A 27,217-nucleotide genomic window follows, 5' to 3' on the forward strand; every position below is an offset into this window, starting at 1 on the left:
TGCTCCTTCTCCTCCTGCTGCTCCTTCTCCTGCTGCTCCTCCTCCTCCTTCTGCTCCTCCTCCTCCTGCTCCTTATTCTCCTCCTCCTGCTGCTCCTTCTCTACCTCCTGCTGCTTCTCCTCCTCCTGCTCCTTCTCCTCCTCCTGCTGCTCCTTCTCCTCCTGCTGCTCCTTCTCCTCCCACTTTTTCTCCTCCTGCTGCTTCTCCACTAGTGTGCCCAATATCAGAGGAGAGGAAGGGGGGGAAGAAGAAGGGTAGGAGAAGGTGAAAGAGCAAGAAGAAATGGAGAAGGTCTCCTCTTCCTCCTCCTCCTCAGGTATGGGATCCTGAACCATCAGCAGGCCTTGTATCTCACTTTGGGTCTTAAAGCCTGGCTCAAATGTGAGGCGTGGACGCTTTGGAGAGTGAGGCATGATAACTCTTGTTGGAGGGAGCAGGTAGAAGTGTTAGCAGGATGGTGGAAGATGGGATCCCACGGGCCTGAGGGAGAGAGAAAGTGGGTCAGCAGCCTCATCAGAGGAATGTACCCTTGGCAGCTCTTGACAAAGGCTGGCTTACAGATCTCCTCTTTAGGGAGTTCTCTAGGGCCTCACAGGGCTCCTGTCTCCCTGGACAGTTTGTCCCCTGGGAACCTGTAAAAGGATATTAGAAAGCTCCTCAGAGTGCAGCCAACCAGCACAGCCCAAGGCTTCCAGGGATGACTGTGGCAGGTGGGGTCAGGCACTGTGAGGTCCCTTCTGTTCTGGAATAGTTGGGGTCCTTGGTAGACATTCAGAGTATGCACCTCACCTTGACTTCCCAGCACTGCCTGGGCTTCCTCTGCTCTGCTGACCTGAGGACATGTGCCTCACACCAAGGCCCTTAGCTCATAGTTCCTGGAGCCCCCAACAGTGAGGAGAGGTTGAGTTCTGTGAGGTCATTGCTGTTCTGGAGTGGATGATCCCCTCCATGCTAAGGTTCTTACCTTTGCTCTAACAAGGCTTGTGCCCCCTCTTTCCCTACCTCCACTAGCTAAAGACAAGAGCTTACATTCCTGAGACAGATGAGAAGTGAAGGGCAACACTTTCGGCCACACCTGCCCAGGGCCTCCCAGGGTGACAGCAGGAGCTGAATGAAGTTTGCGGGTTCCCCCTCTCTCCTAGCTGAGGGTTACCCTCATTCCTCACGTTGCTGCTGGTTGGTTCTGGGACTCCCTCTGCTGTCCTGAGTCTGGCCCCTTCAGAACAAGCCCTCACCTGCCTGAGACCACCAAGAAGGAAGTAAGGGTACACCATCTGACCACTGTGCCCAGGGCCTCCCAGGGCTGACCACGGGGGCAGGGCAGAGTTGGGTATGCCTTGGGTCCTCAGGTTAGGGTGTGCCCTCACTCAGGGTCCCTATCTTACCTTAAACTCTGGCAGAGTCCAGGACTTTTCCCTCTGCTGACCTGATGTAGTTTCCCCGCAGACTGCCACTTTCTCAGAACAAGGACTTCACCTCCCTGAAAAACCCATGGACAAAAATGAGGCACTACAGCTTACCACCCTTGCTAGGTCCTTACAGTGCTAAAAGCAAGTGCTGGGCCCCATGTGTCCTTTGGTAGGGCTATCTTCAGTCCTCCCTCATGGTATCCATTTTTACCTCGACAGGGCCTAAACCATCCCCTGCTGACTGGACATTACTGCCTCAGACCATGACCTCACCTTTCTGAGACAACTCTCTCATCCTTGGATAAAGTGGGGGCATATCATGTACAACCAATCCTGCCTGAATCCTTCCAGGCCTGCAGACAAGAGATAGCTAGACTTCACGGGGTCTCTTCTTTCTGGCACTGAAAGTGCCTTTGGTCCTCACCAAGTGTCCTTACCTTGACTCTGGTAGAGTCTGGGACTTTTCCCTCTTCTGATCTGATGTGACTCCGTCAGCTGACCTGTCTTCTCACTCACACCAAGGCCTTCGTCTCAAGACCTCAACACCCTCAAGACAAAAGTAAAGAGGCATTACATCCAACCACCCCTGGTTGGGGGTCTCCCATGGCTGGCAGCAGGGGCTGGGCTTCCTCTTCTGAGGTAATTCTGTCTTCCATCAATGTATTCTTTACTCCTGGAGGGCCTTGCCCACTTTAGGTGGTGACCTGAAATCATCCTTCTCAGACCAAGGTTTTATCTCCCAGGGACACTTCCACATACCCCTTGCAGGGAGTGAGGGTACACCACATCTGAGCATTCCTGCCTAGATCCTTCCAGGGTGGATAGTGGGGACAGGGTGGAGTTTCTGTGAGACCCCTTCTGTCTGTGTTAGGGAGTAACCTTAGTCCTCCTTCAAGGCCTTTACCTTACCTTGACTCCTCAGATTCTGGAACTTCCCCCTTTGCTGATGTCATCAGCTCAGACCAAAGTGTTCATCTCCCTGGGACACCCCATACCAACTAAAAAGACACCAAGTCCAGCCACCCCTGCCTGGGGTCTGTTCTGGCATAGGGAATGTACTCAATCCTTGCTCAAAGTATTCATCTGTACCCCTGGCAAGGCTTGTCCTACCCTCCGCTGACCTGAAGCTTTCTGCTCCAACCCAGACCTCACCTCCCTGAGACACTCCATCCCCTGAACTCCTGGTAGAGCTTGTGGCAGAAGTGAGAGTTCCTCCCCTCTGTTCACCCCTACTTGTATCTTCCCAGGGCTGAGATTCTGTGGCATCCTTCTTTTCAGGGAAAGGGGGTCTTCAGGCCTCTCAGTGGTCCTTACCTTGATACCTGACAGAGCCTGAAACTCCTCCCTGTTCTGAACTGATGTGTCTCCCCTTCAAAGGGATGCCCTCACCTCTCTGAGACCCCCCCTTCCCCAGTAAAAGTTAGGAAATGCCACATCTGTCCAACCCTGCCTGTGGTCTCCTGGGGCTGACAAGAGGAGCAGAGCTGGGCTGGGGCCCCTTCTCTCTAAGACAGATATTTTCAGGGCAGGCAAGGCCAAATCTACCTGGGGAGGGAGGTCCTCTCAATCCTCCCTCACAGTCCTCTCTGTTATCCAGAGGTCTACCCCTCAGAAAAAGTCTCACCTCCCTGAGACTCCCAGAGTAGAAGTCAATAAAGCCATGTTTGGCATCCCTGCTACATGGCCTCGCAGGGCTGACAGCAGGGGCAGGTTTCTGGGAGATCCCTATTCACAGGGTGGGAGGTCCTGTAGATCTTCACTCAAGAGTACTTATCTGGGTGCCTGACAGCATGTGGCTCTCCTCCCTCTGCTGAACTCAGGCACACCCACCAGACCCAGGTCTTCCATCCTGGGAAGCCCCCAGAAGAAAAAGTAGTCAGGGCCCAAATCCAGTAAGCATCCTTGGTTCTCCTGTATTGATGGCAAGAGCAGAGAACTGCTGGGTCCCATGTGTTCTGGTGTAGGGGGTGCCCTCAATCCTTTATTTTACCGTGGGGAAGGCCTGCAACTTCTCCCTCTACCGAACTGCCCCTGCTCCTTCAGACTTGGTCCTCACTCCGCTGAGGACATCCAGAGAAACGTAAAGAGAGGCCACACCCTCCCTCCCCTACCTCCCACCCCTTCCCATTCCACTGCCCTCCCCACCCCTCCGCCCAGCACCTCTGAGGGCTGATAGTAGGGGCTGACCAGCATATCTTCTGCAGCAGGGAGCTCTGGCCCCACTTAGGGTATTCCCACCACCCCGAAGGCAAAGGCTTCCCTCCCTGGAGACCAGCCCCACCACGTCCTGAGGGAGCGAGGTCCACCACTCCCGAGCGCCGCGGCCAAGTCCTCCGGGTGACTGGGGTGGTGGAGCGGGGTTGGCGGGGCTCCTCGCCTGCGGAAGGTCCCCCCAACCCTCAGAGTTTCACATTCACGCCCCACGGGCACACCTGCCCTCCTTCTCTTGACCTGAGGCCGTTCCCTCACCCTGCAACCACCATCGCCATGAGGTGACAGACAGAAGTCAGAAGACAAAGATGGGCGCAGCGCCTCGGGCTGAGAGCAGGCGGGGAGGGCGTCATGGGCCCCTGGGTCCCCAGGGGGACCCCTCAGCCTCACAGGGTGGAGAGGGAGCCTTCCTCTGCATCCTCACCTCCACGTCTCCCACCCTGAGTCCTCCACCGACGCCTCAGTGCCCCAGAGTCCCCTGGGGGCAAGTCAGCACACATCACACGGAGGACCCCTGCCTGAGGCCTTCTGGGAAAGATGGCCGAGGCATAGTGTGCCAGAGGATCCCGTCCCCGGGGGCTAAGGAGGCTGCTCTCCCCTGCTCTGGGTCCTCGCCTCAAAGGCCGACAGGGCCTGGGCTCGTTCCTTGGTGCCCCAAGGCCAGCCTCCTCTAACAAGCCTCACCGCATGTCCAGGAAGCCTACTGTGGGTTCTCAAAGCTGAAAGCAAGCACCCGGTGGGGCTCCCTCCACCTGACCTGCAGTGGGCTTCTCCCGCTTCTGGGTCCTCACCTGATAGACAACAGCTGGACTCCTTCCCCGGCTCCTCAGAGCAGCCTCCTGTCCCTCAGACTCCAGAAGAAATGGTCCTGACACACCACCTCTAGGGGTCCTACGTAGTCTCCCAGGGATGGCTGCAGGGCTAAGGTGGGGCCAGGTTTCCCCGCCCCATCCACGAGGTGGATTTTCAGCTCTACCAATCAGACACGGCCAGCGTTCCCACTCGTTCTGAGGGGCAGGGCTGGATTTCCAGCTCTACCCTATGAGACGCAACCAGGGTTCCAGCTCTTTCTGTGGGACAGGACCCAGTTTCATGGCTGGCTGTGCAGCAGGGCGGGGTTTCTGGCTCTACTCTGAGAAGTGGCCAGGTTTCTGCACCCCGTCTGTGAGGCGAAGCCAGGGTTCCCACTCTTTCTGAGAGGCAGAGCCGGATTTGCAGCTCTACCTTAGGAGACACGGCCAGGTTTCTCTGTCCCATCCGTGAGGCGAAGCCAGGGTTCCCACTCTTTCTGAGAGGCAGGATTTCCAGCTCCACCTCTGAGACACAGCCAGGGTTCCCGCTCTTTCTGTGGGGCAGGGCCCAGTTTCATGGCTCTGTGCAGCAGGGCGGGGTTTCCAGCTCTGCTATGAGATGTGGCCAGGTTTCCTTGCCCCATGTATGAGGCAGAACCAGGGTTCCAGGCTAAATGCTGTGTAAGAGAGTCGCAGCATCCATGAGAGAGATGAAGCCCAACTTCCTAATGGGTCTCTTCACTAGCCAGACTTAGGTTTTAGAAACTTTTGTTCTACAAAATGTATTTTCTCCATGGAAGAAGCTGAACAGTTGTGATTATGGGATATCCTGCCTCTTTCGAGCTTATCTAACTCTGCATTGTCCAATGAGGTGATTTTTTTTTATAACCCTCATTCTTAGAAATATATTGTACATTGTGTATCTCTACCAAATATATATGTAGAATATATGTGTGTGTGTTTGTATTTCATGAATATCTACCCTTACTGTGGGTGATTCATTGTGATACTCACTATTCCATTTTTAGCCCATTTTTTATAAAATGGGCTAAAATAGTACATTAAAAAAAAAAAGACCAGTCTTTTACCCACTAAAGGGGTTTCAACTGATTATTAGCAGACTCAAGTCATACTGGTTAAATCAATTTTTCCTGCTGTCAAGGATACTGGCATCTAGGGTCTGAGGTGCAGCCTCAGATTACTATATTGAAGTAGGAGCAGAAGCTTTTAAACTTTACTCCTCCCTATACTGTCATTTTCCTTCTATTATAATCTGTAAACTCTCTCCAACCTCTCTTAGGCCCAGGACTTCCTCATGCAAACACAAGTTCAACACAGTCCTCAGTCTTCCCTAGGGGTTTCTCATGTTTTGTTGCTTAGATTTTATTATGTACAGTTTTGAGATTTCTTTTTATTCTACCTTCTATGGTTTTCCAGGCTTGATTTTGGGAGAAGACAACAGGCCAGGTTTGATTGTCATCTTAGCAGCTACTCTAAGGCATGAAATCTGTAAATGAGAATTGACATCTTTACAATGATGTATATCCCATCAGTAAGTATGATATACTGCCCTATTTATCTGAGACTTACTTTACCTGAATCTATCAGTAAACTTTTATAGTTGCCTCCATAAAGATCTAAAATGTTTTTGTGATGATTCTTTTAAGGTACTTTTTGGATTTTATTGCTGTTGTGAATGGGATATTTTCTATTACATGTTCTAATCTGTTACTGCTTTTATGTGACAAGCCTCTGGCTTTTGATATAGTGAATTTATACTTTCTGAGGTTTCTTGTTCATTTGAATATTCCACATGCTTATTCTTTAGAATTCTCTACATAGGTGATATCACCAAGTAGTATAACTTTCTTTTCAATATTCATACCTCTTATTTATTTTGATATCCACAGTTCTGACTTTGTGTTCCAGTATCATTTTAAATGATAAAGATGATAGCATGTATCTATTTATTTTCCCTGACTTTAATGGAAATGCTTCTACTGTTTCACATTAAAGCATGTTTGTTGTAGATCTGGGGGGATGAAAGTTCCCTTGTAACCTTAGTTTGCTAAAAGAATTCCCATGAACTTGTATTGAAATTTTCTAACATTTTTTTTTAATGTACCCATTGAAGTAATGAAATGGCTTTCTTTTGTTATGGGCTGAATTGTGTACCCCAGAACTCATACGCTGAAGTCCTAAACCTCAGCAACTCAGAATGTGACTGAATTTGGAGATAGGGCCTTTAAAGAGATAACTGAGGTAAAATGAGGTCATAAGGATGGGGCCTAATCCAATATGACTGGAGTTCTCATAAGAAGAAGGGATGGGGAAACAGATACACATAAAGATCATATGAAGACAGAAAGAGAAGATAGTCATCTACAAGCTGAAGAAAGTGACCTCAGGAGAAACCAATCCTGACAACATATAGATTGTAGACTTGTAGCCTCCAGAATTATAAGGAAATAAATTTCTATTGTTTAAGCCTCCTGATCGCTGGTATTTTTGTATGGCAGTCCTAGCAAACTAACACACTCCTGTAATTTGTTAATGTAGGGAATTAAAATTGAAAGTATTTCCTAATGTTAAATCATGTTTTTATTTCTCAGACACTATCTCTTTGTTCATTTAATTCACTGCTATGCTGAATATGCTATTAATCTATTTAAGGTATTTACTGCCATGTGAGTGAGTTTGGCTCAAGTGTTATTTTCATGGGGAGTCCTCATCTCGTTTTTGAATTAAGGAGAGCTATCCTGGGAAAAATAGTTGAAAAACTTCCCACCATTTTATATGCTTTAGAAGAGGTTACATGACATGGTGATTTGGCTCTCTCTGACCATTTGATAAAATTGGCCTTCAAACTGCTTGTTCTGGAGCATATAAGGATGGCTTAAACTTTGAAAATACTTTCCGTTTTTATTGTTCAGTTGGAAGTTTCTATTTCTTTATGAGGCAATTTGATCTTTCTTTTCCTAAAAAGCAATTGCTTTCACCTAGGATTCCATATTTAATGACATGATATTTATAATAAAATTTTTATTACAGAAATCCTAAAACATACACAACAGTAAAGAGAATAGCATAATGAACCCAATATACTTGATAGTCAGCATCAACAATCATTAATGCATGGCCAACATGGTTTTAATTATACCTCCATCTACTACCATCACCAATCTTTGCTTCTTGAATAATGTAAAACAAATTTAAGATATTATACAGTTTCATCTCTAAATACTTCAGTATGCATTTTAAAAGATAATTACTCATAAAATAAGAACTCAGTGCAATTATAAACCCTAAAAGTTTCTATTTATATATATATTTCTTAATTGGTTTCCTTCAAATTGGTGCCCAAACATGATCTATACATTGATATTGCTTATTATGTCCCCGAAGTTATTTTTAATCTACAGGTTTCCCCACACACACATAAAATTTTTTCATTGAAATTAATTTTTGTTATTTAATGAAACACATATATATGTCTTGTGTTCTGTCCTGTTTCCCATAGTGTGGATTTTGTGGATTGCAACAATTTAGTGTCTTTTAACATGTTCTTCAGCCTTCTGTACTTCTTTTCATTGCTAGTTAGAGGTAGAGACTTGATCAGATTTTGTTTGTATTTTCTTTTGTTTTCCAAGACTACTCCATAGGTGATGTTGTGTACTTCCAATGGTGGTTTAGTCACCAAGTCGTGTCTGACTCTTTTCAACCCCATAGACTGTAGCCTGCCAGGCTCCTCTGTCCATGGGATTTTTCCAGACAAGAATACTGGAGTGGGCTGCCTTTTCCTTCCCAGGGGATCTTCCCCACCCAGGGATCAAACCTGGGCCTCCTGCATTGCAGGTGAATTCTTTGCCAACTGAGCTACCAGGAAAGCCCAAGTACTTCCAGTAGGAGGGTACATAATGTTTGGTTATCTCTCTTTGTGCTGATGCTGGCAGTCACTGATGACAATTTTCCATTAATCCCTTAGGGCTTGAAGAGTGATAATTTCTTATTCTCTCATTCTATTTTAATTTATTAGCTGAAATACCCCTATACTGTAGGTAGAAATTATTCTTTGTCCATCATTTGTTTATCCTGAGGGAAAGGTGTAATGTTTGCTGTGTTCTCTTATAACATTTAAATCTCTTCTGCATCAATATTTTGTATAATTTTATTTAAATTACATTGTTTATTTCTGATTTTATATTCAGTTCAATTCAGGTCAGTTGCTCAGTCATGTCCGACTCTTTGCAACCCCATGAACCACAGTACGCCAGGCCTCCCTGTCCATCACCAACTCCCAGAGTCCACCCAAACGCATGTCCATTGTGTCGGTGATGCCATCCAACCATCTCATCCTCTGTCGTCCACTTCTCCTCCTGCCCTCAATCTTTCCCAGCATCAGGGTCTTTTCCAATGAGTCAGCCCTCCGCATCAGGTGGCCAAAGTATTGGAGTTTCAGCTTCAGCATCAGTCCTTCCAATGAACACCCAGGACTGATCTCCTTTAGGATGGACTGGTTGGATCTCCTTGCAGTCCAAGGGACTCTCAAGAGTCTTCTCCAACACCACAGTTCAAAGGCATCAATTCTTCTGTGCTCAGCTATATTCAGTAATCATGTTTTAAAATTTTGTCTGTTTTATAAGATTTTCAAAGAATGGGCTTTTGTTACTTGGCTCTACTGTTGTCCATTTCCTTGTTTCTGCATTTACTTTCTTTATTTCCTACTTTATACTTCCTTAGGTTTAACATGCTATTTATTCCCTAGCTTCTTGAATGGCTTGGATGTTTCAGACATTTCTTATTTTTTAAATACATCTATTTAAGGCTATATATTTCCCTCTGAGTAGCACCTGGGTTGCACCACACAGTTAAAGTTAACTATATCATCTGATTACTTACATTATTAGAATTTTTCAAAATATATATAAAAACTAGAAGTGCAAAAAATATTTTTGATTAAAAGATGGAGAATATGAGAGATATATAGTGTTATATAGAGAAGGTTTCAGGATCCAGGGGTATTTATGTTTTTTCTTTTATTAATTATTAAAGTGGGTAGCCTTTCCCTTCTCCAGGGGATCTTCCCAACCCAGGGATCAAACCCAGATCTCCCACATTGCGGGCAGATTCTTTACCAGCTGAGCCACAAGGGAAGCCCAAGAATACTAAAGTGGGTAGTTTATCCCTTCTCCAGGGGATCTTCCCAACCCAGGAATCAAACTGGGATCTCCTGCATTGCAGGCGTATTCTTTACCAACTGAGCTCTCAAGGAAGCCCTTATTAACTATAGAAGAAACTTAAGCCTATTTAATTGCTGGTGACAGAATTGGGTTTATCCCAGGAATGTGATGGTTTAATACTAGAAAATCTGTCACTATTATTGGCCACACATGTAATAGTCAGAGATTGTCCAGGAAAATAGAAATCATGATAAATACTTAAAGCAGAAAATTAGTGACAAAAATGACAGAGAAGCTAAACAGGGGACAGTTGGAGAATCCAATAATTAGCAACATAAAGAAGTGTTAGGTTCAATAGGATCTGGAGCCATGGTGGATCAATCTGATAGGGCTGGAACCGTGGAAAATGTGTAGCTGTTAAAGGGAAGCCACTTGATGCAGAGGAAGGAGAAAAACTGGCTGTTTCTTTCTCCTGGGTTTAATATCCTGCTGGTTTGCCTGTTGGCAGAACTCAGATGGAAGCAAAATGTTAGCCAGCCTAAGAATTGCAGACGGTAGGATTCAACCCATACATATTATAAGGCAGAGAGGAGGACAAGTGAGGGGTGAATCTGAGGGCAGTTAAGCCCAGGAAAAGTATACAATGTTGACAGATTAAATGAAAAAGATAATATCTAAATTGATACAGAATCAATAATGTATTTTGTCCTCATTCCACACCTTCCCAAGTCCAGGCTAGATTAAATGTTCTTCTCTGTGTTCCCATACCCCTTATACGCTCCTTGTCTCATCAAGTTAATTTCCAAGATGTGATTAACAGTTTGTCTATCTCCGTAGACTATGCCATGTCTCTCACTGAATCCACAGTGTCTGTATATTGCTTCAATCAGAGTGTGCACTGTAAATATTTGTTTTTGAATCATTTGATTTGCCATTGCATTTGAATTTTTAAATAAAATACATAATTATTTTAACTTCATAATTTTTCCTAGGTTGAGTATCACACAAAAGACATGATTGCACAAATGTAAACACAGAAATTAAGGTAACTGCTTCCATCTAGTCAGATTATACTCTTACCTGAAGTAATTAGCATCAACCATTATCTAACCTAGGAACTGCACTGTTCTCAATGTTTACCTGTCAATATTTTAGAGACATAATCTTAGAAACCTATAAAAACTGGAAAATGAAGGAATCATGAAACTTATATGTTGATAACCTCAAGAAAAAGGTCTTGAAAAGTTAGTTTTCTTTTTTCCACAAATTACTTTAGTAACAGAATTTTCTCAAAAATATTGAGTAGAAAATAGAACAATTAATCTCAGAGATTGACAGAATATACTTCACCCAGGATTTAATAAGAAAATAGACAAGGCCACCTCGCCTGGGTGTCTTAAATGACCTTTGTATTACATGGCTATTTAGCTGGAAAGAAATTCTCCCTATAGTATACCATTGAAGTTGAAGAAGTGAAGTCACTCAGTCATGTCCTACTCTTTGCGACCCCGTGGACTATAGCCCACCAGGGATTCTCCAGGCAAGAATACTGGAGTGGGTTGCCATTTCCTTCTTCAGGGTATTGTCCCAACCCAGGGATCGAACCCAGGTCTCCCACATTGCAGGCAGACGCTTTAACCACTGAGCCACCAGGGAAGCCCACAGTATACCATTACCAACATTTAAATCATACAATCACAGATTCACAGTACAGAAAAAAGACCCTGAAGGACATTTAGTCTAGTCACCCATTGAAGTTTTAGATGTACTACTTGTTACAAAGTTCCTTACATAAAGTCCATAATTGGTCCCTGTGTAACTGATTGTTCATTAGTTCTGATTCTGCTTTGTGGAATCACAATAAACGTTTCTATACAACCACATGGCCATCCTTCAGATGGCCTTCAGTTGAAAACAGCCAACATGTTTTGCTCAGGTCTTATACATGCTAAGTCACTTCAGTTGTGTCTGACTCTGTGTGATCCTATGGACTGTAGCCCACCAGGCTCCTCTGTCCATGGGATTCTCCAGGCAAGAATACTGGAGCGGGTTGCCATGCCCTCCTCCAGGGAATCTTCCCAACTCAGGGATCAAACCCAGTCTCTATGTCTCCTGCATTGGCAGGTAGATTCTTTACCCTTAGTGCTACCTGGGAAACTGAAGTCCTACTAGTCCAAAATAACATACTTATTTCTTTCAGGAGATTCCCATATATCATAGTGTCTACTAAACACTAAACTTAGCTGTCTACTAAACAGCTGTAGTTAGAGGTAAATTAACTAAAATTAAGTATTTACATCTTTGTCATAATAGCCACACTTCAGATATTCAGGGTGACAGAGGATGAGATGGTTGGATGGCATCACCAACTCAAAGGACATGAGTTTGAGCAAACCCCAGGAGATGGTGAAGGACAGGGAAGCCTGGTGTGCTATGGTCCATGCTATAGCAAAGAGTTGGACATGATTTAACAATTGAACAACAACATGTAGCTGGTAGCTATTGAGCTGGAAAGCACGGATAGAGAGCATTTCCATCATCATTATCACAAAAGTAATGTTATTGTTCAGTGCTGGTCTATACCTCTCTTTTTTGTAGATTAAAAAAGATTTATAAATGGTGAATTATAAGTTAGGCTCGGTTGTTGGTGTTTTGCTTTTTTTTTTTTTGTATCTTTCATTATCTGGTATCTTCCTTCTAGAAGCAATACACTTCTGGGACTCTCCTCATAGAACATTATATTACCACGTTCAATTAGAAAAGCAGAAACGCTAAGATCCAAGACTTCATCTGAAAATAATTTTATTTTCTGTGAAATGTAATGATCTATAACTCTGACTTTTCCTTCTAAGCCTATGGATATTTGCTTTGCAATGCTGCAGCAGTTTTCAAAATCAGAAAATCTAAACTCCTTGAAGAATTCTAATAACTCCCTGAAATGGTTAGTACAATGTCCGAGAATATGTTTTTATGTTTATAATAATTTACTAACCAATTAACTGCTTGAGCATAGGCTGCATTTGTCCTGGCATTCAGGCCAAAGAGTTAGTTTGTACAAACACTACAGGGACAGGTTCTGGGGACAGAAGAGAAAGACAAGGTCCCACCTTGGGTCCCAGCACTTACTCCATGTGAAGTACGACCTCTCCCCCTGATCCACTGATGATGCCATCACTATTACTGCTTTAGCTGTCACCATCATTGCCCCCAATCTGGGCCAAGATTCCAGCATCACCTTCCTGTTAGGGACCTGTGGTACCTGGGACCTGCAATAAAATGAAATACAATTAAATATTCACTTCCTCCATGAACAAAGGGAGGCTTGCCAGGAAGCTATTTTAACAGTTGATGTAAGAGGTCATAAGAATATTAACTAGAGTAGTTGTGGTAGGAATGGAAAAGAGTGAACAGATAAAGAGTGTTTTCTTTGAGACTCTTCCCTTAAGTAATAGAAACAACTCTAATCTTACACGAAAATGGAATGTTAATGTTTCACATAACCAAACCAAAGGGTGAGTCTGTCCTCAAAACAGTTGGAACTGAGACCTCAACTACCACCCGGCTGCCCACTCTGCTGTTTCCATTCTGTATAGTATGCCTATCTTTGTAACCAAGGACACCTGGATACTCTACTAGAACAACTTCATTTGATTGAGAGGAAGAAGCTATTTGCTTCCAAGAAGATCCTTCCAACGATGCTCCTGAGAGGGAAGAGACACTAAGACAATAAACCAGACAATGTAAACTTCAGAGACATAGTCTCCAAAACAATGACAGATTTTCCTAACATTTTATAAATGTAAATGGAGGCTACAGAGGTCAGTTCCTTATTCCTCCTAAGTGGAAGAAGGTAAATTTTTATCTTGGCTTTTCCTATCCTCGGGTAATTCTTCTGATATGAGGAAGGGATGTGTCAAGAAAGATACTTGAACTCAGAATAACAGAGGTGTGTAATTATCTGTCTCTTTGGGTTGTCCGACCTTTGTTCATCTCCATTAGATGTAATTATAAGAGCTAATTACAGATGCCAAAAAATTATCCAAATACAAGCAAAAAAGCTGTAGAAACTCCATAGTCAGAAAACCCATGTATCCATACTACACTTTCAATAATTCTTTATACTTTCTTAATATATTTATACATAGGGAAGGTAAAGGCTGAAACAAGAAACTGATATTTAATATTTTTTTAACATGACATGGTTGTATTTTTCTTCTTGTATCCATAGGAAGATCCAGGTAAGTAAGAATCTGAAGAATGTCCTAATGTGAGCCTCTTATCAAAGATTGGATGCTAGATAGAAAAGAGTTAAGTGTTATAACTTTTCTACTCATTTGGAGAGTAAGCCAATGGAGGCATATTAGGGTGCAGGGTATGATAGGGTTGGAGGGTTAACAGGAAAAGGTGATTTCCCAGTCGAGCCCTTTCCCACTTTCTACAATTAAGAGCAGAGCACTCTTTCTAAAGTGGTTCTTCTCAGCTCTAACCAAATTCAAAAATCAATCGTCTTGGTCTGGTATGATAAGCCTCAGGAAGACATCAGTTCAGTTCAGTCACTCAGTCCTGTCTGACTCTTTGCGACCCCATGAACCGCAACACGGCAGGCCTCCCTGTCCATCACCAACTCCCAGAGTCCACCCAGACCCATGTCCATTGAGTCAGTGATGCCATCCAACCATCTCATCCTCTGTTGTCCACTTCTCCTCCTGCCCTCAATCTTTCCCAGCATCAGGGTCTTTTCCAATGAGTCAGCTCTTCTCATCAGATGGCCAAAGTATTGGAGTTTCAGCTTCAGCATCAGTCCTTCCAATGAACACCCAGGACTGATCTCCTTTAGGATGGACTGGTTGGATCTCCTTGCTATCCAAGGGACTCTCAAGAGTCTTCTCCAACACCACAGTTCAAAAGCATCAATTCTTCTGCGCTAAGTTTTCTTTATAGTCCAATTCTCACATCCATACAGGACCACTGGAAAAACCATAGCCTTGACTAGACGAACCTTTGTTGGCAAAGTAATGTCTCTGCTTTTTAATATGCTGTCTAGGCTGGTCATAACTTTCCTTCCAAGGAGTAAGCATCTTTTAATTTCATGGCTGCAATCACCATCTGCAGTGATTTTGGAGCCCCCCAAAATAAAGTCAGCCGCTGTTTCCACTGTTTCCCCATCTATTTGCCATGAAGTGATGGGACTGGATGCCATACCTTAGTTTGCTGAATGTTGAGCTTTAAGCCAACTTTTTCACTCTCCTCTTTCACTTTCATTGAGGCTCTTTAGTTCTTCACTTTCTGCCATAGGGTGGTGTAATCTGCATATCTGAGGTTATTGATATTTCTCCCAGCAATCTTGATAACCAGCTTGTGCTTCCTCCAGCCCAGCGTTTCTCATGATGTACTCTGCATATAAGTTAAATAAGCAGGGTGACAGTATACAGCGTTGACATACCCCTTTTCCTATTTGGAACCAGTCTGTTGTTCCATGTCCAGCTCTTAACTGTTGCTTCCTGACCTGCATATAGGTTTCTCAAGAGGCAGGTCAGGTGGTCTGGTATTCCCATCTCTTTCAGAATTTTCCACACTTTATTGTGATCCACACAGTCAAAGGCTTTGGCATAGTCAATAAAGCAGAAATAGATGTTTTTCTGGAACTCTCTTGCGTTTCTGATGATCCTTCAGATGTTGGCAATTTGATCTCTGGTTCCTCTGCCTTTTCTAAAACCAGCTTGAACATCTGGAAGTTCACAGTTCATGTATTGCTGAAGCCTGGCTTGAAGAATTTTAAGCATTACTTTACTAGTGTGTGAGATGAGTACAATTGTGCGGTAGTTTGAGCATTCTTTGGCATTGCCTTTCTTTGGGACTGGAATGAAAACTGACCTTTTCCAGTCCTGTGGCCACTGCTGAGTTTTCCAAATTTGCTGGCATATTGAGTGCAGCACTTTCACAGCATCATCTTTTGGATTTGAAATAGCTCAACTGGAATTCCATCACCTCCACTAGCTTTGTTCATAGTGATGCTTCCTAAGGCCCACTTGACTTCTCATTCCAGGATGTCTGGCTCTAGGTGAGTGATCACACCACCGTGATTATCTGGGTCGTGCAGATCTTTTTTGTACAGTTCTTCTGTGTATTCTTGCTACCTCTTCTTAATATCTTCTGCTTCTGTTAGGTCCATACCATTTCTGTCCTTTATTGAGCCCATTTTTGCATGAAATGTTCCCTTGGTATCTCTAATTTTCTTGAAGAGATCTCTAGTCTTTCCCATTCTATTGTTTTCCTCTATTTGTTTGCACTGATCACTGAGGAAGACTTTCTTATCTCTCCTTGCTATTCTTTGGAACTCTGCATTCAAATGGGTATATCTTTCCTTTTCTCCTTTGCTTTTCACTTCTCTTCTTTTCTCAGCTGTTTGTAAGACCTCCTCAGACAGCCATTTTTCTTTTTTGCATTTTTTTTTTCCTTGGGGATGGTCTTGATTTCTGTCTCCTGTACAATGTCACAAACCTCTGTCCATAGTTCATCAGGCCCTCTGTCTATCAGATCTAGTCCCTTAAATCTATTTCTCACTCCCACTGTTTAGTCATAAGGGATTTGATTTAGGTCATACCTGAATGGTCTAGTGGTTTTCTCCACTTTCTTCAATTTCAGTCTGAATTTGACAATAAGGAGTTCATGATCTGAGCCACAGTCAGCTCCCCATCTTGTTTTTGCTGACTGTATAGAGCTTCTCCATCTTTTGCTGCAAAGAATATAATCAATCTGATTTCAATGTCAACCATCTGGTGATGTCCATGTGTAGAGTCTTCTCGTGTGTTGTTGGAAGAGCGTGTTTGCTATGACCAGTGCATTCTCTTGGCAGAACTCTATTAGCCTTTGCCCTGCTTCATTCTGTACTCCAAGGCCAAATTTGCCTGTTACTCCAGGTGTTTCTTGACTTCCTACTTTTGCATTCCAAATGCCAAACAAAGCGAGCTTCCCACTAGACCCTGAGTGCACATGGTCCTGCAAGTATCAGCTGAGAAGCCACTACCTTCCTCTCCATTCTCCAAACTGTTTTCTCTCTTTATCCACACATACTGGCAGTACTTTGCCTTTCTACTGACAACTACCATTTGCCTGGGCTTGACAGGTTTTATGCAGAAGAGTCTTCCCTTCTAGACTGTACATTCCAGAATTAAGTGCACATATTGACACATGATAAGTACTCAGGAGTAGAAATAAACTGATATGGGGGCACCAAAGATTGCCTTCAGCATAAGAATACCCATGCCCCTCCTCCCCATTGGGATCATAATACTAGAAGCCTGGACTGCACAATGGTAGCCAAAGGTGACTGACTCCGGCAGGCCAACTGAGAGCAAGACAACTTGAGGATGTCCATATCCTGGCTCTGTCACTGACTGGTGTTTTGTTAGAAACAAGTTTGTTCTTAAAGGTTGTATCCACTGGTTGTTTCAGCTTTTGAACACTTCATTCCTAAATTTCTCTCTCTACTAAAATATGGCATTTTCTTTTCCCCTTGGAGTATCTTGTGGAAAATATGCCCTTTTCTCTCTCAAGTTCAGTTTCTGTAGTACACATACACAATTATAGTCAATATATTTCACTTGAGTGTACTCCTCTCTCCTCTAATTTATTTCTGATATTTTGTGGAAAATTACTTAAATGATGAAACACTCTATTTCCAAGTATATCTTCAGGCAAAAGAGGAAGGAGTGGATTTACAGACAGTGCATAAACCCAACATTATGAATATCTCCCAACAAACTGATAGTTATAACAAGCAGGCAATTTTTGCCATACTTCCAAGAAGACATAAAATTTTCTAGAATCCATAACACATCATGTGAGCAATGGAAAGGAACTTCAGGCACTTATCTGCTCATGGCAAAAGGACAAAGCAGCAAACAAAAAACGTGCTGCAATATCAAAGTAGTCACACCAGGATAGGATATTAATTTCAAATATAGTTTTTAAATGTTACAACTGTCAGAATGCTAGAAGGATTCTTGAGGTAAATACTAAGAAATTACCCTGCAGTCCAAGCTATTTTTACTCTTCCACATTATCTTTGATATTTTAAAGATAACCTTTAAATTGTAAACATTTATTATAAGAGAATATGAAAAATGAAAAAAATGTAAAGAAAATTTAAAAAAATCCATCTGTGATATACCACCCAGGGATGAGGGATTTTAAAATATTGACATACAGTTGAAACCTTGAAAATGAATTGAACTGCATGGGTAACTTATATGTGGATTTTTTTTCAACAAATGTGTATAGAACAAATAATCCACAGTTGGTTGAATTTGCAGATGTGCATATACAGGTATGGAGGGTGAACTGTACAGTTAAAAACAGAATTTCAACTGCATGGGGGGTCAGTCCCACTAATACCCATGTTATTCAAGGGGCATCTGTATTTATTCTCAGTCTTTTTTAATGCAAATATAGAAGACCTCTTATTAATTGTAAGCAGTCTAAAAAGTCAGTTGAAATAAGAATCAAAAATTATGCTAAATATTTTTAATAGATTACTTTTTAGAGCATACAGAGTCTTTTCAGATTGGCTTCTCTCACTTAGTAATATGCACTTCCAGTAAGATTCCACCATCTCTTTTCATGGCTGGACAGGTCATTTCTTTTTAGCTCTGAATAATATTCTACTGTATGAAAGTACCACAGTTTGTTTATTCAGTCACTTACTGAAGGACATCATTTGACTGCAGGTTTGGACAATTATGAATAGAACTGCTATACATACTCAGGTACAGGTTTTTGCATGGTCATCAGTTGACAATTCTTTTGGAAAATACTAAGGAGTATGATTCCTGGATAATATTAGAGTATGTTTAGTTTTGTAAGAAACTGCCAAACAGTCTTACAAAGTAGTTGTACCATGTAGTTTTCCCACCAGCAATGAATGAGAGTTCCTATTACTCCACATCCTCATCAACTTTTGGCATTCTCAGGGCTCTGAATTTTGGCTATTCTAACACTTGTGTTCCCTTCATGGATCACAGCCTTGTCGTGGCAAAGGGGCTTGCATAACTTAATGAAGCCATGAGCTATTCCATGCGGGACCACCCAAGATGGACAGGACATAGGGAACAGTTCTGACAAAATGTGGTCCACTCGAGGAGGAAATGGCAAACCACTCCATGGTTTGCCTCAAGAATCCCATGAACAGTACAAAAAAGGCAAAAAGATATGACACTGGAAGATGAGCCCCCCAGGTCAGTAGGTGTTCAATATCTTACTGCAGAAAAGCAGAGGGCAGTTACAAATAGCTCCAGAATGAATGAAGCATCTGGGACAAAGCAAAAATGATGCTCACCTGTGGATATGTCTGGTGGTGAAGGTAAAATCCGACACTGTAAAGAACCATACTGCATAGGATCCTGAAATATTAGATCCATGAATCAAGGTAAATTGGATGTGGTCAAGAAGGTTATAGCATGATTGGACATTGACGTCTTAGGAATATACAGGAATGGGTGAATTTAATTCAGATGACTACTATATCTACTACTGTGGGCCAGAATCCCTTAGAAGAAATGGAATAGCCCTCAGAGTCAACATAAGAGTCTGAAATGCAGTACTTTGGTGCAATCTCAAAAATGACAGAATGATCTCAACTGGTTTCCAAGGCAAACCATTCAACATCATAGTAATCCAAGTCTATGCCCCAACCATTGATGCCAAAGAAGCTGAAGTTGACCAGTTCCATGAAGACCTACAACACCTTCTAGAACTAACACCCCCCAAGAAGTGTCTTCATCATTATAGGAGAAAGTGAAAGTTGCTCAGTCATGTCTGACTCTTTGTGACCCCATGGACTATATAGTCCATGGAATTCTCCAGGCCAGAATATTGGAGTGGGTAGCCATTCCCTTCTCCAGGGGATCTTCCCAACCCAGGGATTGAACCCAGGTCTCCCACAATGATAAGTGGTGCTGGGAAAACTGGACAGCTACATGTAAAAGAATGAAATTAGAACACTTCTTAACACCATACACAAAGATAACTCAGAATGGATTAAAGACCTAGATGTAAGACCAGAAACTAAACTCTTCAAGGAGAACATGGGCAGAACACTTGATGAAATACATCAAAGCAAGATCCTCTATGAACCACCTGCTAGAGTAATGGAAATAAAAACAGAAGTAAACAAGTGGGACCTGATTAAACTTAAAGTCTTATGCATAGCAAAGAAAACTATAAGCAAGGTGAAAAGACAAACCTCAAAAATTCTACAGACAGTAAATGCTGAAGAGAGTGTGGAGTAAAGGGAACTCTCTTGCACTGTTGGTGGGAATGTAAACTGATACAGCCACTATGGAAGAAGGTATGGAGATTCCTTAAAAAACTAGGAATAAAATCACCATATGACTCAGCAATCCCAGTCCTAGGCATAATACCCCGCAGAAGCTAAAATGAAAAAAGACACATGTACCCCAGTGTTCATTGCAGCGCTATTTACAGTAGCTAGAACATGGAAGCAACCTAGATGTCCATTGACAGATGCATGGATAAAGAAGCTGTGGTACATATACACAATGGAATATTACTCAGCCATAAAAAGGAACATGTTTGGGTCAGTTCTAATGAGGTGGATGAACCTAGAGCCTATTACAGACTGAAGTAAGTCAGAAAGAGAAAGATAAATATCATATACTAATGCATATATATGGAATCAAGAAAGATGGTACCAAAGAATTTATTTGCAGGGCAACAATGGAGAAACAGACACACAGAACAGACTTATGGACATGGGGAGAGGGGAGAAGAGGGTGAGATGTATGAAAAGAGTAACATGGAAACTTACATTAATCATAAATAAAACAGATAGCCAATGGGAATTTATTTGCAGGGCAACAATGGAGAAACAGACACACAGAACAGACTTATCGACATGGGGAGAGGGGAGAAGAGGGTGAGATGTATGAAAAGAGTAACATGGAAACTTACATTAATCATAAATAAAACAGATAGCCAATGGGAATTTGCTGTCTGGCTCAGGAAACTCAAACAGGGGCTCTTTATCAACCTAGAGGGGTGGGATGGGGAAGGAGATGGGAGGGAGGTTCAAAAGGGAGGGGATATATGTATACCTATGGCTGAGTAATGTTGAGGTTTTGACAGAACAACAAAATTCTGTAAAGCAATTATGCTTCAATTAAAAATAAATTAATTTTTTAAAAAAGATACCAGAAGAAACAGGCAACTTTGACCTTGGAATACAAAATGAAGTGGGGCAAAGGCTAACAGAGTTTTGTCAAAAGAACATGCTGGCCATAGCAAACACCATTTTCCAACAACACAAAAAATGACTCTACACATGGACATCACCAGATGGTCAACACCAAAACATAATCAGATTGATTATGTTCTTTGCAGCCAAAGAAGGAGAAGCTCTAAACAGTCAGCAAAAACAAGACCTGAGCTGACTGTGGCTCAGATCATCAGTTGCTTAATGCAAAATTCAGACTTAAATTGAAGAAAGTAGGGGAAAGCACTAGACCACTCAGTTCAGTTCAGTTCAGTCAGTCAGTTGTGTCCGACTCTTTGCGACCCCATGAATCGCAGCATGCCAGGCCTCCCTGTCCATCACAAACTCCCGGAGTTTACTCAAACTCATGTCCATCGAGTCGGTGATGCCATCCAGCCATCTCATCCTCTGTTGCCCCCTTCTCCTCCTGCCCCAATCTCCCAGCATCAGGGTCTTTCAATGAGTCAACTCTTCTCATCAGGTGGCCAAAGTATTGGAGTTTCAGCTTCAACATCAGTCCTTCCAATGAACACCCAGGACTGATCTCCTTTAGGATGGACTGGTTGGATCTCCTTGCAGTCCAAGGGACTCTCAAGAGTCTTCTCCAACACCACAGTTCAAAAGCATCAATTTTTGGCACTCAGCTTTCTTCACAGTCCAACTCTCACATCCATACATGACACTGGAAAAACCATAGCCTTGACCGATGGACCTTTGTTGGCAAAGTAATGCTCTGCTTTTCAATATGCTATCTAGGTTGGTCATAACTTTTCCTTCCAAGAGTAAGCGTCTTTTAATTTCATGGCTGCAATCACCATCTGCAGTGGTTTTGGAGCCCCCCAAAATAATGTCTGACACTGTTTCCACTGTCTCGCCATCTATTTCCCATGAGGTGATGGGACCAGATGCCATGATCTTAGTTTTCTGAATGTTGAGTTTTAAGCCAACTTTTTCACTCTCCTCTTTCACTTTCATCAAGAGGCTTTTTAGTTCCTCTTCACTTTCTGCCATAAGGGTGGTGTAATCTGCATATCTGAGGTTATTGATATTTCTCCCAGCAATCTTGATAACCAGCTTGTGCTTCTTCCAGCCCAGCGTTTCTCATGATGTACTCTGCATATAAGTTAAATAAGCAGGGTGACGATATACTTGACGTACTTGACCTACTCCTTTTCCTATTTGGAACCAGTCTGTTGTTCCATGTCCAGCTCTTAACTGTTGCTTCCTGACCTGCATATAGGTTTCTCAAGAGGCAGGTCAGGTGGTCTGGTATTCCCATCTCTTTCAGAGTTTTCCACAGTTTATTGTGATCCACACAGTCGAAGGCTTTGGTGTAGTCAATAAAGCAGAAATAGATGTTTTTCTGGAACTCTCTTGCTTTTTCGATGATCAAGCAGATATTGGTAATTTGATCTCTGGTTCCTCTGCCTTTTCTAAAATCAGCTTGAACATCTGGAAGTTCTCGGTTCACGTATTGCTGAAGCCTGGCTTGGAGAATTTTGAACATTACTTTACTAGCATGTGAGATGAGTGCAATTGTGCGGTAGTTTGAGCATTCTTTGGGATTGCCTTTCTTAGGGATTGGAATGAAAACTGACCTTTTCCAGTCCTGTGGCCACTGTTGAGTTTTCCAAATTTGCTGGCATATTGAGTGCAGCACTTTCACAGCATCATCTTTCAGGATTTGAAATAGCTCAACTGGAATTCCATGACATCCATTAGCTTTGTTCATAGTGATGCTTCCTAAGGCCCACTTGACTTCATATTCCAGGATGTCTGGCTCCAGGTGAGTGATCACACCATTGTGATTATCTGGGTCATGAAGATCTTATTTGTACAGTTCTTCTGTGTATTCTTGCCACCTCTTCTTAACATCTTCTGCTTCTGTTACGTCCATACCATTTCTGTCCTTTATTGAGCCCATTTTTGCATGAAATGTTCCCTTGGTATCTCTAATTTTCTTGAAGAGATCTCTAGTCTTTCCCATTCTATTGTTTTCCTCTATTTCTTTGCATTGATCTCCGAGGAAGGCTTTCTTATCTCTCCTTGCTATTCTTTGGAACTCTGCATTCAAATGGGAATATCTTTCCTTTTCTCCTTTGCTTTTGGCTTCTCTTCTTTTCACAGCTATTTGTAAGGCCTCCTCAGACAACAATTTTGCCTTTTTGCACTTCTTTTCCATGGGCCACTCAAGTATGACCTAAATGAAATCCCTTGTAATTATACAGTGGAGGTGACAAATAGACTCAAGGGATTCAATCTGGTAGACAGAGTGCCTGGAGAATTAGGAATGGAGGTTCATGACACTGTACAGGAGGCAGTGACCAAAACCATCCCAAAGAAGAAGAAATGCAAGAAGGCAAAGAGGTTGTCTGAGGAGGCTTTACAAATAGCTGAAGAAAGAAGAGAAGCAAAAGGCAAGGGAGAAAGGGAAAGATATGCCCAATTGAACACAGAGTTCCAGAGACTAGCAAGGAGATCCTTCTTAAGTGAACAGAGCAAAGGAATTGAAGAAAACAATAGAATCAGAAAGACTAGAGATCTCTTCAAGAAAATTAGAAATATCAAGGGAACATTTCATGCAAGGATGGGCACAATAAAGGACAGAAATGGTAAGGGCCTAACAGAAGCAGAAGAGATTAAGAAGAGTTGGCAAGAAAACACAGAAGAACCATACAAAAAAGGCCTTAATGACCCAGATAACTATGATGGTGTGATCACTCACCTAGAGCCAGACATCCTGGAGTGTGAAATCAAGTGGGCCTTAGGAAGCATAACTATGAACAAAGCTAGTGGATGTGATGGAATTCCAGCTGAGTTATTTAAAATCCTAAAAGATGATGTTGTTAAAGTGCTGCACTCAATATGCCAGCCAAATTGGAAAACTCAGCAGAGGCCACAGGACTGGAAAAGATCACTTTTCATTTAAATCCCAAAGAAGGGCAATACCAAAGAATGTTCAAACTACCAGACAATTGTACTCATTTCACATACCGACAAGGTAATGCTCAAAATCATTCAAGCTAAGCTTCAACAGTACATGAACCTAGAACTTTCAGATGTACAAGCTGGGTTTAGAAAAGGCAGAGGAGCCAGAGATCAAATTTCCAATACCTGTTGGATCATGGAGAAAGCAAGGGAATTCCAGAAAAACATCTACTTCTGCTTAATTGAATATATTTAAACCTGGACTGTGTGGATAACAACAAACTGTGGAAAATTCTTAAAGAGATGGGAATACCAGACCACCTTACCTGTCCCCTGAGACCTGTATGCAAGTCAAGAAGCAAGTTAGAACTGGAAATGGAACAACAGACTGGTTCAAAATTGGGAAAGGAGTATGACAAGGCTGTATACTGTCACCCTGCTTATTTAACTTATATGCAGAGTGCATCATGCAAAATGCCAGGCTGGATGAAACACAAGCTAGAATCAAGATTACCAGGAGAAATACCAACAACCTCAGATATGTAAATGATACCACTCTAATGGCAGAAAGTTAAGCAGACCTAGAGCTTCCTGATGAGGTTGAAAGAGGAGAGTGAAAAAGCTGGCTTGAAACTCAACATTCAAAAAACCAAGAACATGGCATTTGTTTCTATCACTTTATGGCAAATAGAAGGGGAAAATGTGGAGGCAGTGACAGATTTTATTTTCTTGGGATCCAAAATCACTGCACATGGTGACTGCAGCCATGAAATTAAAAAAACGCTTGCTCCTTGGAAGAAAAGCTATGAGACAGCATATTGAAAAGCAGATACATTACTTTGCAAACAAAGGTCCATAGAGCCAAAGCTATGGTTTTTCCAGTGGTCATGTGTGGATGTAAGAGTTGGACAATAAAATAGGCTGAGCACCGAAGAATTAATACCTTCAAACTGAGGAGCTGGAAAAGACTCTTAAGAGTCCCTTGGACTGCAAGGAGATGAAACCTGTCAATCCGAAAGGAAATCAACCCTGAATATTCATTAGAAGGACTGATGCTGAAGCTGAAGCTCCAATACTTTGGCCACCTGATGCAAACAGCTGATTCATTGGAAAAGACCCTGATACTGGGAAAGATTGAAGGCAAAAGGAGAAGGGGGCAGCAGAGAATGAGATGGTTAAACAGCATCACTGACTCAACGGGCATGAATTTGAGCAAACTCTGGGAGATAGTAGAGGACAGAGAGCCTCGTGTGCTGCAGTCCACGGGATGGCAAAGAGTAGGACATGACTTAGCAACTGGACAACTACAACAATACTTGTGTAGCAATATCTCATTGTGGTTTTAATTTGAAGTTTCCTGATGATATATGTTGTTGAGCATCTTTTCCTATATTCATTCATCATGTATATATCTTCTTTCATGAGGTGTCTCTTCAGGTCTCTTGTCCATTTTTTAATTGGGTTGTTCCTTTCTTACTGTTAAGTTTTAAGAGCTCTTTATATATTTTGAGCTACAGTCCTTTATCAGATATCTTTTGCAAATATCTTCTGCCAGTCTGTGCATTGTCTTCTCATTCTCTTGACAGTATTTTTTGCAGAACAGAAGTTTATAATTTTAATGATGTTCAAGTTATCAATTATTTCTATCATGGATCATGCCTTTGGAATGGTATATAAAAAGTCATTGTTATACCCAAGGTCATCTACATTTTCTATGTTATATTCTATTAATTTTGTAATCCTGCATTTTATGCTTAGGTAGGTGATCTATTTTGAGTTAATTTTTGAGAAAGATCTGTGTCTAGATTCTTTTTTTTTTTCTTGGCATGTCAATGTCCAGTCGTTCTATCACTTTTCATTGAAAAGACTATTTTCTCTCCATTATATTGTCTTTGTTCCTTTGTTAATTGGGTCTGTTTAATTGCGTCTATTTCTGGGCTCTCTATTCTATTCCATTGATAATTTTTCTATTCTTTCACTAAAACCACACTGTCTTAATTACTGTGGCTTTACTGTAAGTCTTGAAGTTGGGTAGTATCAATCCAACTTTGTCTTCTCCTTGAGGATTGCGTTGTGTTAGCTATCCGTGGTTATTGCTTTTACTTAAAAACTGTAGAGTCAGTTTGTCAATGTCCACAAAATAATTTCCTGGGATTTTTTTTTTTTTTTACCACAAATAAGATCTTTTATTTGTCACCATTAAAAGTCTGCATTTTAAACAGATTCTTGGACTGGTGGCTCATATCCATCAGCTCATTCAGCTTGTCTTGTTCAACACCTGTCTTGTTCAACACCTGTCTTGTTCCCAGTAGCTTTTCCAGAACTACTACCTTCACCATGTAGCTCCATGAGTTTTCCCAATTCAAATTTGGACTTCTTCAGCATTTTTACTTTTCTAACGAAGACATCATGGAGTGGATAAATAGATTGGCAAGCCTGTTCTATGTCTTTTCCAATACTATCTGGAATCAGTTTATTGACCACCTCTTTCAAGTCATTTGTCTGCTGGTGCTGAGCATAAGAGGTCTTCCGAATCTGATTGTTGCGTTTTTTAGTAAAACCCACACAGAGTAGCCATTGGTAGTCTTGATATCAACGTGAGCTTCAATCATGGTCTGCCATTTTTTGACCATGGAGCATATTTTGTCACGGGTAAGATCCATATCATGAAAATTAGTCAGGCAGTTTTTGCCCTGAACATCCTCAGTAATTAGCTTGAATTTTCTAAATGCTACTTCATCATTCTGCAGATCAGCAAGAGTCACTTCAAAAGCATGACCTTTGAGGCCATCAGATGCGATTTTGGTTCCTTGAGTTTTCATACCCAGTGTTTTCCCAATATTCCTTATATTGAACATAGCTGATGTTTTCACATCATACCAATCTTTTTTAGAAAATGGGTCAATGACTTTCTTCTTGGCTCCCTTTTTGCCTTCTTTCACAAGGTGCTGGTTCTTGCCAACCACCATGGTGCCACTCAGAGCCGAAAGGGCTTTCCTGGGATTTTAATTGGGACTGAATTGAATATATAAAATTAATTAGAAAGAAGTGACATCTTGAAAATACTGATTCTTCCTATCCATGCATATGGAACATCTCCATTTACTTAGAGCTTTGATTCCTTTCATTAGAGTTGTGTAGTTCTTTTCCATATTTTTAACATAAAACATGAAAGTGTATGTTCCTTAACTAGTCCTGTAAGGTGAAGTCAAGGTCTTCTCTTGAGATGTATCCAGAGTTCTGTTCCTCATCCTTATGAAATGCATACTAACAGTGAATACTAGTTACATTTTACTTCTAGTTACATTTCTATGTTATTATTATTTCTAGTTACATTTTACTTGCATTGAAGCAATAACTTAAAAAGCAACAAACAATCTGAGAGAGGCCTTCTAATTTTTATAATATTTTTACAAATTTTTAATT

The 27,217-nt window shown here is 42.0% G+C and overlaps 1 long non-coding RNA gene and 1 pseudogene across 1 annotated transcript; one reads left to right on the forward strand and one right to left on the reverse strand.

The window, feature by feature from the left end:
• The first annotated feature begins 115 nt into the window (after positions 1-115).
• On the forward strand, positions 116-7,496 carry LOC122434531. The gene is made up of 3 exons (XR_006267398.1): positions 116-316; positions 1,629-2,048; positions 5,849-7,496. It is a non-coding gene; the product is annotated as an uncharacterized LOC122434531 (long non-coding RNA).
• Positions 7,497-26,005: 18,509 nt separating this feature from the next.
• LOC122434529 lies at positions 26,006-26,760 on the reverse strand (annotated as a pseudogene).
• Positions 26,761-27,217: the final 457 nt, after the last annotated feature.

The sequence above is a fragment of the Cervus canadensis genome, chromosome X (genome assembly GCF_019320065.1).
Source record: "Cervus canadensis isolate Bull #8, Minnesota chromosome X, ASM1932006v1, whole genome shotgun sequence".
Taxonomy (NCBI): domain Eukaryota; kingdom Metazoa; phylum Chordata; class Mammalia; order Artiodactyla; family Cervidae; genus Cervus; species Cervus canadensis.